Raw genomic sequence first — 25,857 nt, 5'->3', positions numbered from 1 at the left:
TGTCCTCGGAAATCCGCATTCGTACCATGTCCTGCCTGATCACCTCTCCTCAATACTTCTTAGGCCTCCCTTTACCTCTTCTCGTACCCACCACGGCCAACCGCTCACACCTCCTTACCGGCGCATCAAGGCTTCTCCTCTGCACGTGTCCGAACCATCTGAGCCTTGCTTCCCGCATCTTGTCATCCACAGGGGCCACACCCACCTTCTTCCGAATATCTTTATTCCTAATCTTGTCTATCCTAGTGTGGCCGCACATCCACCTCAGCATCCTCATCTCCGTTACCTTCATCCTATGGATATGTGAGTTCTTAACCGGCCAACACTCTGCCCCATACAACATGGCCGGTCTAACCACAGCTCTATAAAACTTACCTTTGAGTGTCAGTGGCACTTTCTTGTCACACAAAACCCCAGATGCAAGCCTCCATTTCATCCAGCCCGCCCCTATACGGTTAGTGACGTCCTCGTCGATCTCTCCGTCCCCCTGAATCATCGACCCAAGGTACTTGAAGCTATCTCTCTTCGGGATGACCTGTGATCCAAGCCTCACGTCCCTGCCTACTTCCCTGGGCTCAGCGCTAAACTTGCACTCCAGGTACTCTGTCTTAGACCTGCTCAATTTGAAACCCTTAGACTCGAGGGTCTGTCTCCAAACCTCCAATCTTGCATTAACACCGGCCCTCGTCTCATCAATTAGAACTATGTCACCAGCAAATAGCATACACCATGGCACATCCCCTTGAATATGGTGTGTCAATGCATCCATCACCAAGACAAATAAGAACGGGCTAAGCGCAGAGCCTTGGTGTAATCCCATAACAACCGGGAAATGGTCTGAGTCGCCTCCCACAGTCCTAACCTTAGTCTTAGCTCCATCATACATGTCCTTGATCGCTCTTATGTAGGCTAGCGGCACGCCCTTAGCCTTAAGACATCTCCTATTTCTGTACAAAGAATGAAAATAAAATTTTAATATACATGTTGGTATAGACAAAGAAGAAAAGAAAAGTTGTGATATACATATTATTTTTTTAATATACATTTATTGGCTATTTGATGTCAATATCTATAACTAGGGCTATTTTCTGCCAATTATATGAGTATGTTATTATACCATGCCAAAACCCCAATCAACAATCCTTGATTTTAGTCCTATTTTTCTTGGGCCACTGGGCCGTATGCCTTTACATGTTTTTTTGTTAAAATAGCACGGTATAGCCAGTTTTCGGACTGGTCATTCAAAAATAGTCAGCGTTTACCAAGTCAATGAAAAATAGCCACTATTTTGCTGCAGCAGAGACCGGTCCAGCATAATATACTGGAGTTCAGTGCACCTGTGTATGAACTCCATCATATTATGCTGGACCGGTATACTTTGCTGGCTCCAGTATAATATACTGGAGATTGGAGCACCGGTGCTCCAAACTCCAGTATATTATGCTGGACCGGTATACTTGTTGGAACTCCAGTATATTATGCTGGAGTTCTAGTGTACATATGCTGGAACTCCATCATATTATGCTGGAGTTCCAACATACTTATCTTGGAACTCCAATATAATATGTTGGAGTTCAAGTATACTTATGCTGGAACTCCAGCATAATATGCTGGCGTATTTTCCGGGTTTTGAACAGTGTTTTCGCTCAGATTTATCTTTACATGAAAAGTGGCTAAATATCGATTACTTTTGAAACTGGGCTATTTTTGAACGATCAATTGTAAATCTGGCTATTTTTGAATTTCACCCCTTTTTTTTGGGCCACCTGTTCAACCGTCCACAAATCCAACTACAAGGAAAATAGATTTTTTTATTACACAAAGGAACAAAAAAGAGAAATTGACTCTAGGTGACAATATATAATAGGAATTAGCAAATTTTTGGTCTTAGATTAGTTTTGCAAAGGCAGCCCCAAAAAATTGACAAATTAAATTCTTTTTTCTTCTTCTTTTGTTTATTTTTTGATTACAAAAAATAAATTTATATCCCATTTTGTATATCAATGTATCTCTAGCACATATATTTATGTATATCCACAAGCAATTATATGTTTTATACTGAGATATACAAAGAAGAAAATAAGTTTTTAATATACAAAAAAGGAAAAGAAAAGTTGTTCTATATTTTGATATACACAAAAAAGGAAAATAAAGTTGTGATATGCATTTTGGTATACATATTTGAGTGTTATACATTGTGATATAGAAATAATACAATTATTTTTGTGTTATACACTTGGATATAGAGACAAAAAGAAATAAAGTTTTATACATAGAAATATACAAAGAAAAAATTATCTTTTATTTGCATTCTTATATATAAAAAAATTGATATACACTTTGATATACATAAAGAAAAATATAAACTTGTAATATATATTTTGGTATACACACTATTTGATGTGTTATATATTGCGATATATAAATAGTACAATTATTTTCGTTATGATAATACAATTATTTTCGTTATGATATAAATTGATATAGAGACAAAAATAAATTTTAAATAATTTTATATTTTATAGATACAAAGAAGAAAAAAAAAATTTTAATATATATATTTTTATATATAAAAGAAATAAAATAAATTTGTGATATACGTCTTGATATACACATTATTGTTTTGATATATATTTATGGATTACTTAACGCCAGTATTTATAACTAGGACTATTTTCTGCTAATTATATGACTATGTTGTCATACGGTGCCAAAATCCCCCAAAAGAAGATTTTAAATTCCAACAATTCCTCAACATTAAAGCCATCGTGGGGGGTGAGGATGCGCTTGAATATATAACAAAGAATTAAAACAAAATGGAGTGAAAAAAAGAAGTTAAAGGGGACATCTTAGGCTATATAGTTTTGATGTCATTAGAGTGAAAAAAGTTAAAAGGGCATCTTAGGCTATACAAGAAATGATAACCTATTTATTCATTCCAAAATTATAATAGACACATGGCTATTTGTCCAACAAAAATAAGAATATGCTCTATAAAAGTGGGTACAAGACAAGATAAAATGATTTCCCCTGTAATCTTCTTTAAAACCTATTCCTCTAACAAGGAAGACAAATTCTTTAGGCAAAATGCTTTCTAGCAATTTTGTGCTAACCAATCCTTTCTAACATATTGCAATATCTTGTTTGTCTCAGTTCGGCAATTTGAACACATCCACACACTCATACCTCACTAAAAAAACATGAATTACGACCGACAAATTCTGTAACTCAACAGAAAAATTCATCGCTAAATAGGATTAGCGATAAATTATTAAAAAATTCTGTTTGTTACGAATGATTTAGTGATGAAATTCGTAGCTAATTCCAATTTTTGTATAATGATACCTAAATCAAACATACAAATTTAAGGACAATACCTTAACTACTCGTCTATTTAAAATTTTGGTTATTTTGACAACCAAAATTTTGGCGAATTAATTAAGGAATCATTCTGAGGTTGCTTCAGAAGAGTAACTTAGAATATTCGACTAGTCGATGGCTACTCCATGGAATTTCTTTTACTTTTAGCCTTTGGTGATAACCTGATAGAGAAACATGATAATGTTTGTGTCTGATAGAGAAATATGATAAAAGTTGAAATTTGAAATATGTTTCCAAGTCTTTTATTTGTAGTTCTTGTTAGAAGCTTTTTTTTCCCCGGAGATTATTATAACTGTTGGGTTTAAGCTTGGTTAGCTTAAAATAAAGAGTGAAGGGGAAATTGGGGGAAAATGAAATATTTGAATTTTCTTCCTTGACAAAGGACATTGTCCCATATGGGAGGAAAAGACTTTTGATGGGTATATATACAATTGCTCTTCTTCTAGCTCTTAAAGAGTTAAGGAGAAGGCAAGCCTCGTGCCGTCGTCGTCGTCGCTCGCTCGGCTTCGGCTTCGGTCAAAGATCTGATTCCTCATATTTTTCCTTACGAATTTTCTGAACTTCAAGACTTCTTCTTCTTCTTTATCTGCCCAAATTTATTCCAGTGTGATTTACTACCATTGAGTGGTTCGCTGACACCGAGGTTTTTGGTACTAATACACCGGTGAGTTAAATCGTTCTATCCTGGGAGGATAATATTCCAGCACCTCAAGTACTTGAGGGGAATAATTTCCTTAAGGACACACTGTGCATTCAGTGGGCTCGATTTATTCCAAAATTATTTTTCATATATTATTTTAATATTCTGTTGCTTCTAACTTTCTGTTTCTATTTCTGTTTCAGAAAGTTACTGTTTCATTATTTATTATAGTAATACAGATTTCCAAACAATCTTAAGGAAATTATTTTTATTCGTAATTTGTATTCTATTTTTGGAGATTAAAACCTGTGTGGTTTTCTACTCCTTCTGAATTTTTCTATTCTGATTTGAAGATATAAAAACTTCATCAGAGTATTAAAATTTAGAAACGATTTAAAGAACATAAAAACTTCATCATTTTCTGTAAAACAGTATATAAAAACTTTAATTTTTATTTATTAAACGTACTGTTTATCGTTAGTTACAGTACTGTTTACTGTTTTATTTTTTTTCCATTAATTGAACTCTTCAGTTGTTGACAGTGAGAAATGGCAATTGATAATGGAAATCCTTCTGCGACTGTTGCGGCAACGACGATAGCCTCGTCAAGCCGAACTGCTGTTCCACCGGCCGAACCGGGGAAATTTTCTGGAGCCATCTCCAAAGGATAGCAGCAAAGGGTGTTCTTCTGGCTTACCACACTTGGTATGCGAAAATTCACCAGTGAAGAACCTTCAGTGCCTGCCGCGAACATGCCGGACAACGAGAAATTTATGATTGTTGAGGCGTGGAAACAGGTAGATTTTCTTTGCAAAGGCTATATCCTAAGTGCTTTGGAGGATGACTTGTACAATATCTACAGTGCTATGAATACTTCGAAAGAATTATGGGACGCACTTGAGAAGAAGTACAACATTGAAGATGCATGCTTGAAGAAGTTTGTGGTTGCCAAGTTTCTAGACTATAAAATAATAGACAGCAAAACCTTTGGAACCCAAGTTCAGGAGCTTCAACTTATTTTTCATGACCTTATTGCTGAAGGTATGGTCGTGAATGAAACATTTCAAGTGGCTGCAATGATTGAAAAATTTTCTCCTTCGTGGAGAGATTTCAAAAACTATCTTAAGCACAAGCACAAAGAAATGAAGTTGGAAGATCTTGTGATTCGTCTCAAGATTGAGGAAGACAACAAAACAGCCGAGAAGAAGTCTCGTGGAAATTCAACGATTATGGGAGCTAATATCGTTGAGGAGACTGCTCTAAAAAGTAAGAAGAGGAAGAGGTCTTCTAGACAGACTAAGGAGCAGAACAAAAAGAAATTCAAGGGCAACTATTACAATTGTGGAAAAGCTGTTCACAAAGCCACTGATTGTCGTCTCCCGAAAAAGGATAAGAAAAAGGGACATGCCAACATAATGGAGAAGAATGATGACATTGATGATCTGTGTGCAATGCTTTCGGAATGCAACCTAGTTGGAAATCCGAAGGAGTGGTGGATTGACTCTGGAGCCACTCAACATGTTTGTGGTGTCAAAAAAGCATTTGCGACTTACTCTACTGCTGGTCTCGAAGAAGAGTTTTCCATGGGAAATACTGCAACATCCAAGATTGAAGGTTATGAGAAGATATTCCTGAAGATGACTTCCGGTAAGGAGTTAACGCTCAATAATGTTCTTCATGTTCCTACTATTAGGATGAATTTAGTTTCTACTTCTTTACTTGTTAAGAATGGATTCAAATGTGTATTTGTATCTAACAAAGTTGTTGTATGCAAGAATGAAATGTATGTTGGAAAAGGCTATCTCACAGAGGTCCTTTTCAAACTCAATGTAATGGTTGTTGATAGTGTGAATAAAATTTCAGCTTCTTCTTGTTTATTGGAGTCAAATGATTTATGGCATATTCGTTTAGGACATGTCAATTATAAAACCTTACGGAAGTTAATTAATTTAGAAGTATTGCCTAAATTCGAGTGTAATAAATCAAAATTTTAAATATGTGTTGAATCTAAGTTTGTAAAACATCCTTATAATTCTGTTGAAAGGAATTCAAATCCTTTAGACTTAATTGATACTGACATTTGTGATATGAAGTCGAAACCATCTCGAGGTGGGAAAAAGTATTTTATAACTTTTATTGACGATTTCACTCGATATTGTTATGTTTATTTGCTTAATAGTAAGGATGAAGCAGTTGAAGCATTTAAGAAATACAAGAATGAAGTGGAGAATCAATCGAATAAAAAGATCAAAATGATTATAAGTGATAGGGGTGGAGAATATGAATCTCAGTTTGCAGAAATATGTTCGGAATATGGAATTATCCATCAAACTACTTCCCCCTACACACCTCAATCTAATGGAATTGCGGAAAGGAAAAAATCGGGCATTAAAGGAAATGATGAATTCTTTATTAATAACTTCCGGATTACCGCAGAGTTTGTGAGGGGAAGCTATCCTTACAGCTAACCGAATACTCAACAGAGTACCCCATAGCAAAAGCAATCTATTCCATATGAAAAATAGAAAGGAAAAAAACTCAACTTAAAATATTTCAAAGTGTGGGGGTGTCTAGCAAAGGTACAAGTTCCTTTACCCAAAAGGGTCAAAATCGGACCAAATACTATAGATTGTGTTTTTACTGGATATGCTGCGGTAAAGCATGTCGGTTTTTGGGATAAATCTGATAATCCCGAAATTTATGTTAATACGGTAATTGAATCAGATAATGCTAAATTGTTTGAAAGCATCTATCCGTATAAAACTGAATGTGAGTCTTAAGTGAAAGACCTTAACGACCATGGGAAGAACCAAAGAAAAATACTCCACGTGAAGAAGATCCAAGGCGTAGCAAACGTCAAAGAACATCTACTTCCTTTGGACCAAATTTTGTGACATTCTTGCTTGAAAATGAGCCTCAAACTTTTAAAGCAGCTATGTCATCTTCAGATTCAGCATTTTGAAAAGAGGCGGTCAATAGTGAGATTCGATCAATTTTGGATAACCATACATGGGAGTTGGTTGATCTTCTTCCAGGAAATAAGCCTTTAGGTTTGAAATGGATCTTTAACCAGAAAATGAAAGCTGATGGCACTATTGACAAATATAAGGCAAGACTTCTTGTCAAAGGTTATAGACAAAAGAAAGGCCTTGATTACTTTGACACTTACTCGCTAGTAACGAGGATAACATCTATTAGGGTGTTAATAGCACTGGCGGCCGTGTATGGTCTTGAAAATATCAAATGGATGTTAAAACAACTTTCTTAATTGGAGAATTAGAGGAAGAGGGGAGAAATTCAAAAATAGCCAGATTTTCAAGTGGTCGTTCAAAAATAGCCAGTTTCAAAAGTAATCGAAATCTAGCCACTTTTCATGTAAAGATAAATCTGAGCGAAAACACTGTTCAAAACCCGGAAAATACGCCAGTATATTATGCTGGAGTTCCAGCATAAGTATACTTGAACTCCAGCATATTATATTTGAGTTCCAGGATAAGTATGCTGGAACTCCAGCATAATATGATGGAGTTCCAGCATAAGTACACTAGAACTCCAGCATAATATACTGGAGTTCCAGCAAAGTATACCGGTCCAGTATAATATGCTGAAAGTTCATACACAAGTGCTCGAATCTCCAGTATATTATGCTGGAACTTTCCGTGTGTTGGAGTTCCAGCATAATATGTTGGAAGTTCATACACAGGTGCACCGAACTCCAGTATATTATGCTGGACCGGTCTCTGTTGCAGCAAAATAGTGGCTATTTTTCATTGACTTGGTAAACGCTGGCTATTTTTGAATGACCAGTCCGAAAACTGGCTAGACCGTGCTATTTTTACGAGGAAGAAATTTACATGGAACAACCTGAGGGTTTTGTGGTTCCGCATAAAGAAAAGAAAGTGTGCAAACATGTTAAGTCTCTTTATGGACTTAAACAAGCAACCAAACAATGGCATGCCAAATTTGACCAAACAATATTGGCAAGTGGGTTTAAAATCAACGAGTGTGACAAATGTGTTTACATTAAAAACACTCCTGGTCATGAATTTCATTGTTTGTTTATATGTTGATGACATGTTGATGAGTCAAAATATGGAAGATATAGATGCTACTAAGTGCATATTGGCTAGCAAATTCGATATGAAAGACTTAGGAATTGCTGATGTGATCTTAGGAATCAGAATTCACAAGACTCCACAAGTCTAGCATTATCACAGTCTCACTACATTGAAACAGTACTTGACAAATTCAAGTATTTGGATTTCAAAATTGCCAAGACTCCAATTGACGTGAGTTATGCACTTCAAAAGAATGAAGGTGAAAGTGACTCACAACTGGACTATGCAAGAGTATTGGGAAGTTTGATATATATCATGAATTGTACGCGACCAGATATAGCATGTGCTATTAGCAAACTGAGTTTAGCAAACTGAGTCGGTTTACAAGTAATCCCAATCAAATACATTGGATGGCAATGAAACGAGTTTTGGGGTATCTGAAACATACCCAAAATTATGCTTTGCATTATAACAAATATCCCTCCGTGATTGAGGGATACAGTGATGCAAATTGGATCACTAGATCATCTGAAGTTAAATCCACGAGTGGATATGTTTTCACAGTTGGGTTATGTTTTCATAATTGAGGGTGGAGCAGTGTCTTGGAAATCATCCAAACAAACGTGTATCGCCCGTTCTACAATGGAATCTGAATTCATAGCTTTACATAAGGCCGGTGAAGAAGCTGAATGGCTCCGGAATTTCTTGGAAGATATTCCATTTGGCCCAAACCTTTGGAACCTATATGTATACATTGTGATAGTCAAGCGGCAATAGGCAGGGCAAAGAGCGTTATGTATAACGGAAAATCTCGTCACATACGACGGAGACACAATTTCATTAGACAACTACTCTTTAGTGGTGTTATCACTATTGACTACGTAAAGTCAAGAGATAACGTGTCGGATCAACTTACAAAAAGCCTATCTAGAGAGGAAGTTGAAAGGTCATCAAAGAGAATGGGGTTAAGCTCTAGGACAAGTCATCATGGCGGTAACTCTACCTAGCAGACTGGAGATCCCAAGAGCTAGGTTCAAAGCGATCAAACAAAGTTATGACTGACGGTTCAACATTGTCAAATAACTCAACCCATTCTCGTGATGAAGACAATGTTCAAAAATTGAGGTAAAGCATTAAGGCTTTTTGATGAGTCAATAAAGCTTAAAGCTTTTTAATAATTTGCTAAGTCTGGCAGGATATGACCAGATAGTGTGTTCATAGGATTACACGTTTAGAAATTACCTATGTGAGTGTGAAGTGTAAGCCGCTTCAAGGAGAATGAAAGTAAAGGCCTATTCTCTAAGCACTCATGAAACCAGGCGGTGTTCATGGCTGAAACGAACACAACCGTGAGAACCATAGATGGTTAAGGGTTGATTGTGTGACTTATATTGTCTAGGTATACAACAAAGCTCGACGGTTCAAAGATATCAAATCTACCGATTGACCGAGTATATCTAATATAAGTTCACTATGAAAAGTTCAAAGGAAAACCTACTTATCTAGATGCAATTAATTCTTGCATGTAAATCATACACTCGTCCGTGCATTCTTTTCTCTTATAGACATTCCCCATTCATGTGGGGGATTGTTGAATTTAAGCTTGGTTAGCTTAAAATAAAGAGTGAATGGGAAATAGAGGAAAAATAAAATATTTGAATTTTCCTCCTTGACAAAGGGACATTGTCCCATATTGAAGAAGGAAAAGACTTTTGATAGGTATATATACAATTGCTCTTCTTCTAGCTCTTAAAGAGTTAAGAAGAAGACAAGCCTCGCATCGTCATCGCTCGGCTCGGTTTTTGCTTTGGCTTCGGAATTCGTGCGCGACCCGATTCATTTTCTTCCCGAATTTTTATTTAAATTTTCCTCCCATTTTTAAGTGATTGTTCTGAAGGGTTGTAAACTTTCAGAAACGGTACTTCCATTGGCTATAAATTCGTTTAATTCCTCAGATTTTTCCTTACGAATTTTCTGAACTTCAAGACTTCTTCTTCTTCTGCACAAATCTATTCCAGTGTGATCCACTACTATTGAGTGGTTCGCTGCCACCGTGATTTTTGGTACCAATGCACCGGTGAGTTAAATCGTTCTATCTTGGGAGGATAATATTCCAGCACCTCGGATACTTGAGGGAATAATTTCCTTAAGGACACGCTGTGCATTCAGTGGGCTCGATTTATTCCGAAATTATTTTTCATATATTATTTCAACATTCTATTGCTGCTAACTTTCTGCTTCTGTTTCAGAAAGTTTACTGTTTCATTATTTATTATAATAATACAGATTGCCTAACAATAACATATCCTTTTCACTTATCTAATTAATGTGCATATTCAGCCTTTCCTTTTAGGCCTAGGACCACTTGGATTGTCTAATTGGACAAATCCATTACTTCTGGTTTTCTTCTAATGTTTCCTACTGGTGTCGACAGATAAATTTTCTTGTATAAAAACAGAACGAAAAAGAAAATTATTGCGGATAAAGCACGACATTACTTTGCCACCTGCTACGGAACTTACATCATACTTCTTAGAGTGCGGCCCTTTCTCGAACTCTGCCTGAACGCAAAATGCTTTGTATATCGGGCTGCCCTTTTAATGTATCGGATAATAAATTACATGAATACGCACTAAAATATATCATATTTATTTTCAATATTTCAGATGTTGATTAGCATAATAGGTGTGATGATCAAACTCTGTTAGTACGAAAATGATAGGATTTAAGTGTTCATAATCCAAATTAACTTAAAGCAAGGGAAAACGAAAATTATAGAAATTTGGAGTCGGGTTCATCAATCTCATCAACAATAAGAAGTGCAAATTGAATGCCCATAGGAGCTATTTATTTCTTATAATTAAAGTAACCGCCGACTTACCTTTTGTCCACAAGCAGAGGGGAACTTGTGTTATGTACAATGTTTTCTTGCTAAGTCGAGTGGTCAATTTATGGGGTTGAAATTCACATAAGAGAGAGTTGAGTGTGGAAAATGTGAACAAAGTATAGCCACGCAAACACAATGCAGCAAATTGCATGCTCTTTTCTATTCAATTTATATGTTAAAGTTTGAATAGATATAAAGTATAAGTAAGAAATTAAGAATTTTGAATTTTATGGCCTTACGTATAACATTAATGTGATTAAAAAATTATCAAACGTAAAATAACAAGCTTTTGTTAAATTCTTTTCAAAACAGATGGAGAATATTGTTCTTACGATAAAATCAAACAACGTCATACATAAGTCTTCGTCAATTTTCTTCCTTTTTCCAAAACTTATTTAGTTTACCAATTTTAATATAAATGATTAGTAAATTAAGAAGAGAATTTTGTTTTGTTAGATAATTTCTTTGGCAGGTGGGACAAAAGAGATAATTGAAGTTGAAGATAATACAATGGTAGAAACGAGAAGTAACTCAATTGACATTGATTTGGGATCTGCGTTGACTGGTGAGGTATGGTAGAAACTTGCTATAATGTACACATACTGATTTTTACTTAAGAATAATAAGCAGACTTCACCTTTGGGAAAATCTAAAATATTTTAATACTTCTTAGTTCTTACCCTCGACCGTGACTTCTCTGTGGTGATTTTAATGAAGTAGTCAGTGCCTCTGAAAAATTTGGAGGAAACCCTGTTAATATTAATAGAGTAACTGCATTTTTGGATTGTATTCATTCCCTTGGAATGCATGATTTAGGCTTTACTAGCTCACGTTTCACCTGGACCAATAATAGAAAATTTCGAAATACCCTAATAATGGAACGATTAGATAGATTCCTGGCTAACTCTGATTGGCTCCAGCTATTTCAAGATTCTTCTGTAATTCACCTTCCACGTACATATTCAGACCACTGTCCATTATTACTAAACCTTAATAGGGCAACTAGCCATCTTACGAAATCATTCCGCTTTGAAATCATGTGGACTAATCACCCCAGCTTTGCTCCATTAGTAATACTATTTGGCATCATTCCAACACTTATTTATTACGCTTAACCATTTTACTGAAGTTCTTCAAAGTTGGAATACCCAATGTTTCGGTAATATTTTTTACAAAAAACGAATCCTTCAAGCTCGTATTGCAAGTCTCCAAAAATGGATCTAAATCACAAATCTGCTTTTCATGTTGCTTTGGAAGATAATCTTGTTCAAGGATTTAATCTCCTTTTAAAGAACGAAGAAGATTTTTGAAAACTTAAATCACGAGTCCAAAATCTTCATGACGAAGATGCGAATACAATTTTCTTTTACCTTTCTACAGTTCATCGTCGAAGAAAAAATTGCATTATCGGACTTAATGACACTGTAGGTAATTGGACCTTTGACCAATCTACCAACAATGACATTACTATCACTCGTTTCCACAATCTTTATACTAATGAACTCTTACTAAGCTTCAACCAAGTTGCCATCCACGCACCCAACGCTCTTACAATGCTATGTCCCAACACCTGGCTCGACCCCTCGTAGATACTGAATTTTATCAAGCAATTCAATCTTTCCAACATCTTAAAGCTCCTGGGCCGGATGGCTTTCATCCTATCTTTTTCTAGCAATTTTGTAATGATCTACAACCCGCTATTCTAAAATTATGTCATGATGCCTTTGACCTTTCCTCTATTCCTCCTTTACTAAATCAAACGCATCTCACTTTAATACCTAAAGTCAAAAGCTCCGAACAGATTGCCCAATATCGCTCAATTGCTCTCTGTAATACTATCTATAAGATCATCACTAAAATCATCGTCCACAGGCTTCGGCCTTACCTTGATTCCATTATTAGCCCATATCGGAGTAGCTTCATTCCCGACGGCGAACTGTTGACAATACTATTATTGTTCAAGAAGCAATTCACTTTTTCGATGCAAAAACAGGTAATCAGGGTCACATGTTTCTTAAAATGGGCCTTGAAAAAGCTTTTGACCGTCTCGAATGGTCCTTCATTCGATACTCCCTATCCAGTTTAAATTTTCCTCCTTCCCTTATTAATCTCATCATGAACTGTGTCTCATCCTCTACTATATCTATCCTTATAAATGGACAGGCTACCCCCTTCTTTTCTCCAATGAGAGACATTCGTCAAGGTGATTATTTATCTCCATATTTGTTTATCATCTGTATGGAAACTCTAACTCGCATTATTAACCTCTCTACTGCTAATCACGGATGGACACCTCTCGAATTATCCCTCAATCACCCTCTTCTTTCTCACCTTCTTTTTGCCGACGATTTGATTCTTTTCGCGAAAGCTACTCCAACAAATGCCGTCGCGATCCATAAGATCCTCCAAACATTTAGTACCTTGGCAAGACAAAAAATCAGTAATAACAAATCTCGCATTGTCTTTTCGCCAAATACCCCTCAAAGCGTCCAAGATGATATTTCTGACATTTTATATATGCGTTCGTCTTATCATGTTGGTAAATACCTTGGACTCCCAATCACTAGGCTTCAATCTAAGAGTGCGGATTATCAATATCTCCTTGACCAAATGAACAATAGATTGCAAGGATGGAAGACCAAATTTCTCAACCTCGCGGGTCGAACTACTTTAGTAAGTCTGTTTTTGCTTCCATACCTACATATGCAATGCAATATGCTTTACTTCCGGCCAAAATTACTAACCACATTGATAAAATTCAACAAAATTTTCTATGAGGCTCCACCACTACTAAACGTAAAATTTATCTTGTTAACTGGGAACAAGTTACGTTACCTCGTGCCTATGGTGGTGAGGATCCACAAATCCACAGGTAAGAATTTAGCTCTTATTGGTGGATTAGCTTGGCGCTTTCGCCGTCACCCCAAATCCCTGTGGGCCCGAGTCATAACTGCTAAATATAATCTCTCCTCTTCAAATTGCACATCTATTCTTCCAAGACGAAGAACCTCCTCCACTTTGCGAGCTCTTATTCAAGGCAACTCTTTCCTTGCGCAAGGCCTTAAATGGCACAACCATTAACGTCTGGAATGACATTTGGCTTCCAAATAATTCTCCTCTTCGCAGTCTATTTTGCGGTCCTTTAACTCATACTGAGCAATCTCTTACACTAGATCACCTTCTTCATAATGAAAATTGGAATACTAGTGTCCTCTCCTTTGAACTACCTGCAGATATCTCACTTTTTATCCATAATACTTACTTTAATCCTACTTCATCACGCACTAGCTACTTTTGTTGGTTTTCGAACAATTCAGGTTTCTTTTCTGCTAAATTCGCATATCACTTATATCTTAACACCCGTTGCAATCTTCTTGCTAATCCACCAAATATCAATGGGTTTTCTCCCTCCATATCCCACCTAAAATTCAAACTTTTCTTTGGCTAATACTTCTTAACAGACTACTGATTGCTCTATACCTTTCATTTATTAATATGCTTCCCCACCCTTTATGCCATTCATGTCCTACTAAAATCGAATCCCTCCAACACTTATTCTTTAAATGCATCAATTCTCATACTATATGGAACGTCTTCCCTATTAACTTGCATGCAACATCTTTCTCTGAATGGCTTAAAGAGCATTGTACACGCACTCACCTTCCATTCATCTACCACGGAATTGAAATTCCTATAGCTCAACTTGTCCCTTTCATTCTGTGGCACATCTGGACTACTCGCAACCATAAATTTTTCCACAATTTACATGATCATGTCTCGGTAAAAAATATTATGTTCCATGTGATAGAATTTCACTATCTAAGAACACCCCTTGCCTTTTCTCACATATCGACTGCTCAGTATATTAAATGGCACCCTCCCATGCCACATTTACTTAAATTAAACATTGATGGTGCCTTTAACTCCAGCACCAAAACAACGGGTACGGCGGGAGTGTTTCGAGACCATCAATTTCAATGGATCCGAGGTTTTACTACTCACCTCATTTGCTCATCCGCACTTGAAGCAGAACTCCACGCTTTGTTGCTAGGATTGCAAAGTGCTCAGGACTTTCACTTCTATCCACTACAGATAGAAACATATTCGTAGGTACTGCAAACGATGTTTGACACGGGTTCTGATCTCTACTTACCTCTTATTTTGGATTGCAGGTTATTGATGACACAATTGCGACAACCGAAACTTAAGCATATCGAAGCAAACAATGTAGCGGATCTCCTGGCAAAACATACCATGACCTTTGCTCCTCGTACTGGCCAACACCGCTGTCATCCACTACATTATGAAGAACTACCGTCTTATGCTTTACTTGCTTTCAATAAAGACCGTTCAACCACCTGTCTAAGAAGAATAGTCCCCTTATGTACAAACTCTACTACCTGTCTTTCTTAGCTTTTAATAATATTTCCGTTTTAGCAACAAAAAAAATAATCTAAATTAATCAGACTTATAGAAAAAATTACTGTCCTAATTAATAAGGTAGTTAGATAGGTAATCTTGGGGCTCTCTACTGAATGGCCACTTTCGATCAATATTAAAAGGAGAAATGTAAAAGGAAAAGTTTTGGGAATCTTTGTCCATTACCTCTCTTTGTGCTTTGGAGCAACAGTAGATATGAAGTTTTGAAGTGATGGCATGTTTTTCATATGTTTTTTTAATATTTTCACTTTTTGTATCTTCTTTTTTTCCAAGTTTGGGTCCCAAGAACGTCAATGCAATGCAGCTCTTTTTCTGTTATTCAACACCATTTATTCTTCCTATTTCATTTTTGTTACTATCTTCTGTCCACAATAAGTGATAATTTTATTTTTTTATTTTGGTCCAAAAAGAAGTGATCATTTATATATTCCAATGTACTAGAGTAACAATTAATTAAGATTAATTTAGTGAATATATTCTTTATTTATCTTTAAGAGTTCGTATTTCCTTAATGGGTGTGCCAAAGATAAAATTATCGTTTCTCTTAGATAGGAGGGAGTAATACTTTTTTCAGCCTGTGATGTTTGTGGCTTTTAAATTAGGCACAAATGAGGTAATCTAATCCTTGACTATCTGCCACATGATAATTGCTTAACAACCTCATCATCATTAAGATAATAATCCAGTTCGTTTATTTATTTATTTATTTTTTTACTACTTTTTCTTTTGTTAAATTAAAAAGCTCTTTTAACTTTGCTGCTTTGTATTGGGCAGAAAAATCGAAGCAGTCATCAAAATGTTGTACTTTTGGGTCGCATATGTCAGCAACATCATTGAGCATGCTGGGCGGCTTGATTCTAGTTCTAGTTAATAGTATCTCTTTCTCTCTCAAATTTGTCACAATAAAAATTTGGAATTTTTTTCAAATTCCAAGAGCTGTTGGAACGCTAGGGGTGGAGTTTAGCGAGTTCGAGAGAATTTGATAATTTCGATTCAAACTCTATATTTGTATATTAAAATTTATTTAATATATAAAAATAATATAGTAGAGTTTCAAAAAGGAGATTCAGAATCCATAAACTTCAGTTTTTATTATTGTCGTTACACCCTGTAGTATCTATATCCTAGTGTTTGTCCTCATTCGTTGAAAAATCAAGCATGATATATCCAGGCATGATTCCTCTGAAACCATATCTAGAGTCTAGAGAGACATCATCAACGAGCATATATATATACAAAATAGTGCGCAATATGACATAAAAATGTTGATGTAATGTATAAGCCGTGATGGATTTTAATTTTACATAACGGAATTTCAGGACACGTGGCTTCAGCTAGTCACGTCCAGCTTTAATTTGTCCCTCCAACATTCTACGATCAACAAGAAGTCAGTTGGTACCAATGAAATCGACTAGAAAATTACCCTAAGGTCGTTGCGGGATAAATAGGATATTTTTGTTGAGAAAATAATCCCTACAAAAATAATATTTACGGTATATGACAGCGAATTACTAAAAAACAGTAACCAACAGTAATAATAAGACAAACAAGAACACCGAGATTTTTTACGTGGAAAACCCTTCTGAATAAGGGAAAAATTACGGTCCGAGAGGAGCAACTGATTTCACTATACAATGATTTACATTTTGTGGTACTGAGTAAAATACTTCAAAACACTACACACTCAAAAGAAATAACCCTCTTTTTATTTCTCCACCTCACTACAAAACTCTCTTTATTTTTCCTCACAGAGTATTTTTCTTCTTGCTCTGTGAACTCTCTGCTACTTTATCTGTTTGGTGTGATTACAAATAAAAGTGGAGGTACCTATTTATAGTTGCAGAATTACCATGATGAAGTACATAATGACGTCAACATTTACTGCAAAAGTCAGCTTCTACATGTGAAATCTAAGAACAATTGCTGCCTAAATCTTTTCTACTATTGATTTGGTTGGCCTGATATTTCAAAGACAAAGAAAACTTCTCTTCTTTCACATGGGCCATGGAATGGACCCAACAAATCTCTCCCTCCAGTCTCATGCACCTGAAGGAGGCACCTCCAGTTTTTCATATAGAGTTCATGCCGACAAGTACTTTGCATAGCTCGAACTTGTCTCTCGGGGTTACCTTGGTCAACATATCCGTAGGATTTTCACTCGTGTGAATCTTCTTGACCTGCAAAGATTCGTTCTCCACTTGCTCACGAATCCAATGATATCTTATGTCAATATGCTTTGTTCTTTCATGGTACATGGAGTTCTTGCTCAAGTCTATTGTACTTTGACTGTCACAATAGACAGCATGCCCCTTTTGATGCAATTCAAGCTCTTGAAGAAACCGCCTGAGCCATACCATCTCCTTGCCAGCTTCTATAGCAGCAATGTACTTTGCTTCAGTTGTTGAAAGTGCAACGCACTTCTGCAATTTAGACTGCCATGATATAGCGTTCCCCTGAAAAAGTAAATGAATATCCAGTAGTGGATTTTCTATTACCAGTATCACTGGCCATATCAACATCTGTATAACCCTTCAAGACTGGATCTGATCTCCCAAAACACAAGCATTCATCCGAGGTTCATTTTAGATACCTAAGTATCTACTTCACACGTTCCCAATGTTCTTTTCCAAGATTATCAAGAAATCTGCTAACAATACCGACAACATGAGTAATATCAGGTGTGGTACATACCATTGCATACATCAAGCTCCCGACAGCAGAGGAATATGGAACTTTAGCCATACGTTCTTTATCTTCCTTTGTTGTAGGACATATTTTCTTGTTCAACTTTATATGACCAGCAAGAGGCGTGCTAACTGGTTTAGCACTCATCATGTTGAAGCGTTTAAGTACGCGTTTAATATACTTCTATTGTGACAGCAACAACTTACTATTTGTCCTATCTCAGACAATCTCCATTTCTAGAATTTATTGTGCTGGACCCAAGTATTTCATATCAAATAACTTGGACAAATCTTTCTTCAACTTGGCAATCAACTTTTTGTCTTGTCCTACAATAAACATGTCATCTACATATAACAACAAGATGATAAAGTTATTGTTAGAGAATTTCTTATAGTATACACATGGATTTGAAAAAGTCTTTGTGTATGTTTGACTTACTTCTTGTAGCACTACCGTGGCGCTTGTTTTAGCCCATAAAGACTCCTTTTCAACATGCACACTATGTGTTTCTTCACCTTTACTTCAAAACCTTCTGGCTGCTCTATATAGATCTCTTATTCCAAATCTCAATGCAGAAACTCAGTTTTCACGTCCAACGGCTCCACTTCAAGATCTAGGCTAGCTGTCAAGCTCAAGATTGTTCGAATAGAAGTCATTTTGACTACATGTGAAAATATTTCATCAAAATTAATACCTTTCTTCTACTCGAAATCTTTTACCACTAATAAAGCTTTGTATCTGACCAGCTTGCAGTTTCCATCTTTCTTGAGCTTAAAAACCCACTTGCACTTGAGTGGTCTTTTGCCTTTTGCAAGTTAAACCAGTTCATACGTGCCATTCTTTTGTAGAGAATTCGTCTCTTCTTGCATGGCTTCCATCCACTGATTTGTTCCGGATGAGATAACTCATCCTTGAAATTCTCTGGCTCCCCTCATCACGACGAGGATATACTCTAAAGAAAGATACCTCGTGGACTCTACCTTCTCTCTTTCAAATCTTCTCAAAGGTTGTTGTCCTTTTTGTTGTTATTGTTGTTGCTCTTCTTCATCCTCTTGTGGACTATTGTGCTCCCCCTGCTCAGCAACCTCTTCATCTATGTCTTCCATATGCCATTCTTCACTTGTGGATGGATTACGAACAGGTACTATAGGAGCAGTAACAAAGTTAGTAACTATGCCATTATTATTTTTGGTCTTTGTTGATTGATCACTATCAACCCCGACCACATCTTCTCTGAAGATCACATCTTTACTTCTAATGATCTTTTTCCTTTCTAGGTCCCACAATCTATAACTGAACTCTTCATCTCCATAACCGATGAAGATGCATGGAGTAGCTTTGTCATCCAGCTTCGTTCTCTGCTCCTTCGACACATGTGCAAAAACTTTACATACAAAAACTTTCAAATGGGAGTAGGACACCTCTTTGTTGGTTCAAACCTTCTCTGGAATGTCAAACTCCGATGGAACGGATGGACTTATGTTAATCAAGTAACAGGTAGGCAGGCTGCTTCACCCTAAAATGACTTGGGTAGTTTTGCCATTTTGAGCATACTTCTCACTTTTTCGATAATAGTGCGATTCATCCTTTCAGCTACACCATTGTGTTTTGGGGTTGTAGGTTGTCTTCTCATGTCTGATTCCATAGCTTGGGCAGTAGTCTTCAAACTCCTTTGAAGTATACTCTTCTCCATTGTCTGTTCTGAGATGCTTTAATTTTTGACCTGTCTTCCTTTCCACTAGAGCATGGAATTTCTGAAAAACTTGAAATACCTGGTCTTTTGTTCTCAAGAAATAAACCTATCATTTTTGTGAAGCATCGTCAATAAATGTGAGAAAATATTTGTTACCTCCCATTGATTCTATATCCATTGGACCACAAACGTCAGTATACTAAACCAAGTACATTAAATTTTCTTCCATGAGTTGCTTGAAACGATAACTTGTATTGTTTTCCAAATAAACAATAATCACAAGAATTCACAGTTGTACCTTTTGCAAATGAGATGAGTGACTTCTTGGATGGGATCTGCATACTCATATGGCCCAATCTCCGGTGCCATAAATCTGCAGGCGTATCATCTACAACCGCATGTAATCCACATTCACATATCTCAACGGTTGTCTTGTACAACATGTAGGGAGCAACTCCTTTAGCAATCACCAATGATCCCTTGGGAGTCTCCACTTCCTATTGGAAAAGTGATTCTCGTGTCTGTCTCGATATAGAGCTATCCTTAAATCAAATTCATTCACAGATCTGGTACGCGTTGCACATCTTTTAAAACTAATGTGTATCCGACATTTGTCTTGATACAAATATAGCCAATCCCCACAATCTTTTGAGTGTCTGGCATTTCCCATCTTGACCATTCCAAAGTCTCCTGCTTTGTACCTACATAAGAATTCTCTTACCGGTGAAGCATGGTAGGATGCTGTTGTGTCAACCACCCATTCTAACTCTTGGCTTGCTAAGTGCATGCATTCTTCCTCTTCGTGAATAAAGAGAACCACTGAATCATCATTGTGCACTGCAGCAGTTGTGTTGTCATCATTCTTTTGTCTACTGCTCTCGCCTCGACCTTTCTTTAGGCACTCTTTTAAAGTGATCGGGTTGACCGCAATTGTAGCAATTCCTACCCTTTGATCGGTTCTTGGACTTTTCACGAGCTGTGGATTTATCATGACTACTCGATGCTCTATTAAAACTTCTTCCTCAGTTTTCCATGATAAGAGCATGCCCTGGATTTTCGGGCTTCTTCCTCATCTTATCATTGAGTAGGATGGTTGATGTGACCTCCTTAAAATCGATGGTATCTCTACCATGTTGGATGGTTGTTGACAAATTATCATAGGAAGATGGCAACGAGTTTAGAAGCATGATAGCCTTATCTACTTTAGTGATTATTTCTCCGAGGTTCGCCAACTGCGTGATTAATCCATTGAACATATTTAAATGTGTGACGACCCGACCCGTCGTCTCATGAGTTACCGCTCCGTTTCCCCCATTTTATGCTTCTTCATGTTTCGTTATCGGTATTTGGCGTGTTAGAGTTGATTTGAAGTGGTTTTAATAAGAAATGAGACACTTAGTCTCTTTTAAGAAGCCTTAAGTTGGAAAAGTCAACTGGATGTTGACTTATGAGTTAGAGGGCTCGGATATGAATTCCGATGGTTCGGTTAGCTCCGGGAGATGATTTGTGACTTAGGAGTGTGATCGGAAGTGGTTTTGGAGGTCCGGTGTAGAATTAGGCTTGAATTGGCGAAGTTAGTATTTTGGCGAATTTCGGTTGATGGGTGAGATTTTGATCCGAGGGTCGGAATGGAATTCCGAGAGTTGCTGTAGCTTCGATATGTGATTTGTGATGTGTGTGCAAAATTTCAGGTCATTCGGACGCCGTTTGGTTGGGTTTTTGATCGAATGCGTATTTCGGAAGTTTTATAAGAAACTTAGGCTTGAATCCGATATGATTTAATGGTTTTAGCATTGCGTGAGGTGTTTTGATGATTGGAACAAGTTTGAAAGAGGTTTTAGGATGTGTTGGCACTTTTGGTTGAGGTCTCAGGGGCCTCGAGTGAGTTTCGGAGGGTCAATCAGACCATTGTTGGTATTTTGAAGTTGTAGATTTTCTGAAGTTTCTGTTGCAGACTTTTGGCCTTCGCGTTCGCGAGAAGGCTGTCGTGTTCGCGAAGGGATGCATGAGGAGGCTGTGAATTTTGCCCTCGCGTTCGCGATGTTGGTCCCGCGTCCGCGAAGGGGTGAGGTCTTTTGTGTCCCGCGTTCGCGATACGGTTTCGCGTTCGCGATGGTATGGCAAGTGGAAGCTACGCGTTCGCGTGCAAGATACCGCGTTCGCGAAGGTTCAAGCGGAATAGGCATCGCGTTCGCGTCTGGGAGGCCGCGTTCGCGTAAGGTAAAAATTGGCCAACACATTTTTATGCTACACGTTCGCGGGTGTTTGACCGCATTCGCGAAGAAGGAATTCCAGTGCTGGGCAGTGAGTTTATTAAACATTCCATCCGCGATTTTAGGTCTATTTTCACCCATGGCTGCTCGTTTTTGGAGACTTTTGGAGGAGATGAAAGAGGGATTCAAGAGGAATCGACTTGAGGTAAGAATCTTGGTCTTAAAACTCGATTATATTGTGAAATCCACCTAGAAATTCATGGAAACTTGAGCAAAAATGGAAGAACTAGGACTTGAGGTTTTTGAAATTTGATTTGGGGATTTGAAGGACCATTTGAGGTCGGATTTGAGAAATTTTGGTATGTATGAACTCGTGAGGAGTTAAGGAACGTATTGATGTAAAAATTTCTGAGTTTCGAGAAGTGGGCCCGGGGCTCGGGTTTTGCTAGTTTCGAGATTTTTGCTATTTTTCGATTGTTTTCGATTGGGTATTGTTCCCTTAGAATATGGTGATGTATTCGCTCTGATTTTGGTTAGATTCGACGCGCGTGGAGGCCGAGTTGAGGGGCAAAGGCGTCGCGAGCTAGAGATTTCACCGGTTCGAGGTGAGTAATGATTGTAAATGATATCCTGAGGGTTTGAAACCCCGGGTTTGCATATCATAGTGCTGTATTGAGGTGAATTGCACGCCGGATAGCGAGCGTGGGGTAGAGCACCGTTGGGGATTGTGACTTGGTCCGTCCCGATTGATGAAATTACTACGTATTTGACTGAAACTACTTGTTATCATCATAATTTGGGCTGATTGCCATGTTTGGGCTGATTGCCAACTATGTGAATCCTTCAGGGATTGATATCAGTGTTTTCGCATTACTTTGCATATTATTTGATCTCGGTCCAAGGTTTTAATACTCTTTTGCGAACTCAGCCATTTTTCTAAGATTTGAAAACTGAAACAATATTTTATTGACGTTTTGAGCTGAGAACTACCATGTTGTATTGCCCAAGTGGCTTATGTGCATTTTTGGACTGAGCATGGATCGGGCTGCGCGCCGCAGCAGTGTTACATGTGCATTTCTGGACTATGGATGGCTCGGGCTGCACGTCGCAGCAGTGTTACATTGATTTTGAGACCGAGGGCCTGGTTGATGCCACGAGATGGCTTGATATTGCGCTTGGGCTGTAGGAGCCCCTCCGGAGTCTGTACACACCCCTAGTGAGCGCCGTCGACGTTAAATATGGATGGCTCGGGCTGCACGCCACAACGGTCATATGCATTGCATTGCACTCATGCATTGGTTCCTGTTTGTATTACGTGTCATGACATTCAGCACTTGCATTTCATTGGCTTCTATGTTACTTCTTGCACTGCTTACCTGATACCCTGGTGTTATTTGTTGATGGAGTGCTGTGCCCGAGGGGCTGACTTATGTGCTGACTTGCACTATCTGTTTCGCATTCATTTGCTTAACTGTTGAAAAAGACATTTTCAAAAGAGGTTTTAACTGAGCCCAGATAGATTTTCTAAAAGATTTCACGGTTTTACTGTTTTCTCAAAGGGTAGCACTGTTCTATATAGCATGATGGAGTGCCTTTCGTGATTTCTTGCTGCTCAGTTATTATTTACCTTTATTACTCACTGAGTTGGAGTACTCACTTTACTCCCTGCACCTCGCGTGCAGATGCAGGTATTGGTTACCCGGTAGCGGGTTTGAGCTGGTTGAGGATTTGCTATCGTAGCTGAGCAAGGTGACCGCCGGCGTTCGCGGCACCGGACTTCGTCTTTTGATTCTAAACTTTATTCTGTATATTATTGACCCTGTGGTCGTGTTCAGACTTCCTTAGATGCTCGTGACTTGTGACACCCCGGTCGGGCTGTGTTGGGTCGTATATATATCGATTGTTATTGTCATTAAGTTGTATTTATCTAATCATTTATGTTTAAAAAATTTTGAAAGAGGCGTTGTTGTTCTGTTGGCTGGCCTTGTCTTCACGAGAGGCGCCATCACGACTGGGTTGGGAATTGGGTCGTGACAAGTTGGTATCAGAGCCTAGGTTACTAGGTCTCATGAGTCATGAGCAGGTTTGGTAGAGTCTCGCGGATCGGTACGGAGACGTCTGTATTTATCCTCGAGAGGTTGCAGAACCTTTAGGAAAACTTCACATTCTTGGAATTCTTATCGTGCGTACTTGATTCAGCTTGTGATATAACTCTTGAAATTCCTTCCACACGTCTGTATGCGCACGTGAGCGCTCAGTATTATATGTGCCTCGATGGCTTGTGATTCCCCGATCAAGGGGCGAGATGAAATCTCCGTGAGTTTGATGTTGGGCCAGTCTGGAGGACTTGAGGCCGAATCTTGCCTATGGCTTGAGCATTGAGGTGCTGATCGTGTAAGCAAGTATTTCGAACTTATATGTTCGGTATTGTCCCTATTAGCCGGAATGGCGGTTTGGTATTCATGTGATGAGTATGTTAATACTGCGAGATGTATTTAGATGACTTGGTAGTGATGAAGAAGCCTGAAAGACGAACTGTTAAGTGATTCGTTTCCTATTGTGATTTGATGTGTAGGCCGAATATGGGCGCGTGAAGAATATTTTCGTGTCACCTAGTTGGAAAGTAAAGTGCAATACATGTGGCGGTATGAGTTCAGACTCAGGAAGACTAAGTTGACTGTGAAACGTATATGATGGTGGAAGGTATGCTGAAGTACTAAATTGAGGCGAAGCAGATGGGTTATCCCCCGCAGAGTGTTCTTAAGTGGTATGATCCTTATGCGTATGTTAGAAGATCTCATGTGTAATTGAAGGGTACGTGTTAAAATTTGAGAATTCGGGTCGCTTAAGAAAGTGGACTCAACTGAGGTGGGAACGAATGCGAGGTTTGCAGAGGATTACAGTACTAGATGATCTGTGTTTTCACGAACTGGTAGATGACTTGATTCTAATCTCACTATGATATGGTGACATCATTAGAGTAAAAGTATTATGGGTTATTGAGTGTGTCCTGATATATGGCTTCGAGCCAAGTTGGGGAGGTTGCTGTTGATTAGCTGATCGCACGGTTATGTGCTATGATGGTTCCGTTTCGAGGTATGCTGGCGGATCAGTTCCGGTTGAAGAAATTGAGCCGATGATGGCACGAGTGAAGCAAAATTTTGACAAAGGTTATATGGTGCTTCGTAGATGTGTGAAACTAATAGGATGTCTTGAGCTGTTGTTGATAAAGAATGCTCAGTGTATAGAGAAGGAAGATGTTTGTTTGTATTGGAATGAGATCATATCCTCCGGCGTTAGAGTGCTAATGAGGCACGGGTGGTTATGTCCGTTTGATCAGGTAAATTGCAGTTCGAATAAAGAGTAAATGACTCTCGAGAATGGTTGTAATGTGTTAAAGATTCTACATGTAGCAATCAGGTGTCTTAAGGTTGTGTATGTGGGTAGAGACTGTGTTTTCATTGGAAAAGGGTCAAGTCCTGTGGTATTTTTATGTTGATTATGGGATCCTATGTATCGGTATCTAGAAAGTAATGGTAACGAATTCAGATTCGCAGGAAGTTCTTCAAGTAATGTATATTGGAATGTGGTACTTCGGGAACATTTGAGAGAGTATTCAGTGGCTTATGGGTCTTAGACAGTGCGGTCTTATGTTCGAGTCTCGTGTGGTAAACCTGGGTTGAGGTATTATGGTGCTACAGCAAGGGGGAATATCAAGTTGATGAGGAATCAGAGGGGAAATTTGATAAATGGAATAGGTGGATAGTAGATTGAGTTGGTATGGTGAAGGTATGATTAATTCTTCGTATGTGTTCGAGATAATGAGCCTTACAGGTACTGTGCCGCAAAACTTTTGAGTC

Source organism: Nicotiana attenuata, chromosome 11 (genome assembly GCF_001879085.1).
Source record: "Nicotiana attenuata strain UT chromosome 11, NIATTr2, whole genome shotgun sequence".
NCBI lineage: Eukaryota > Viridiplantae > Streptophyta > Magnoliopsida > Solanales > Solanaceae > Nicotiana > Nicotiana attenuata.
This window is presented reverse-complemented; position numbering follows the sequence as displayed.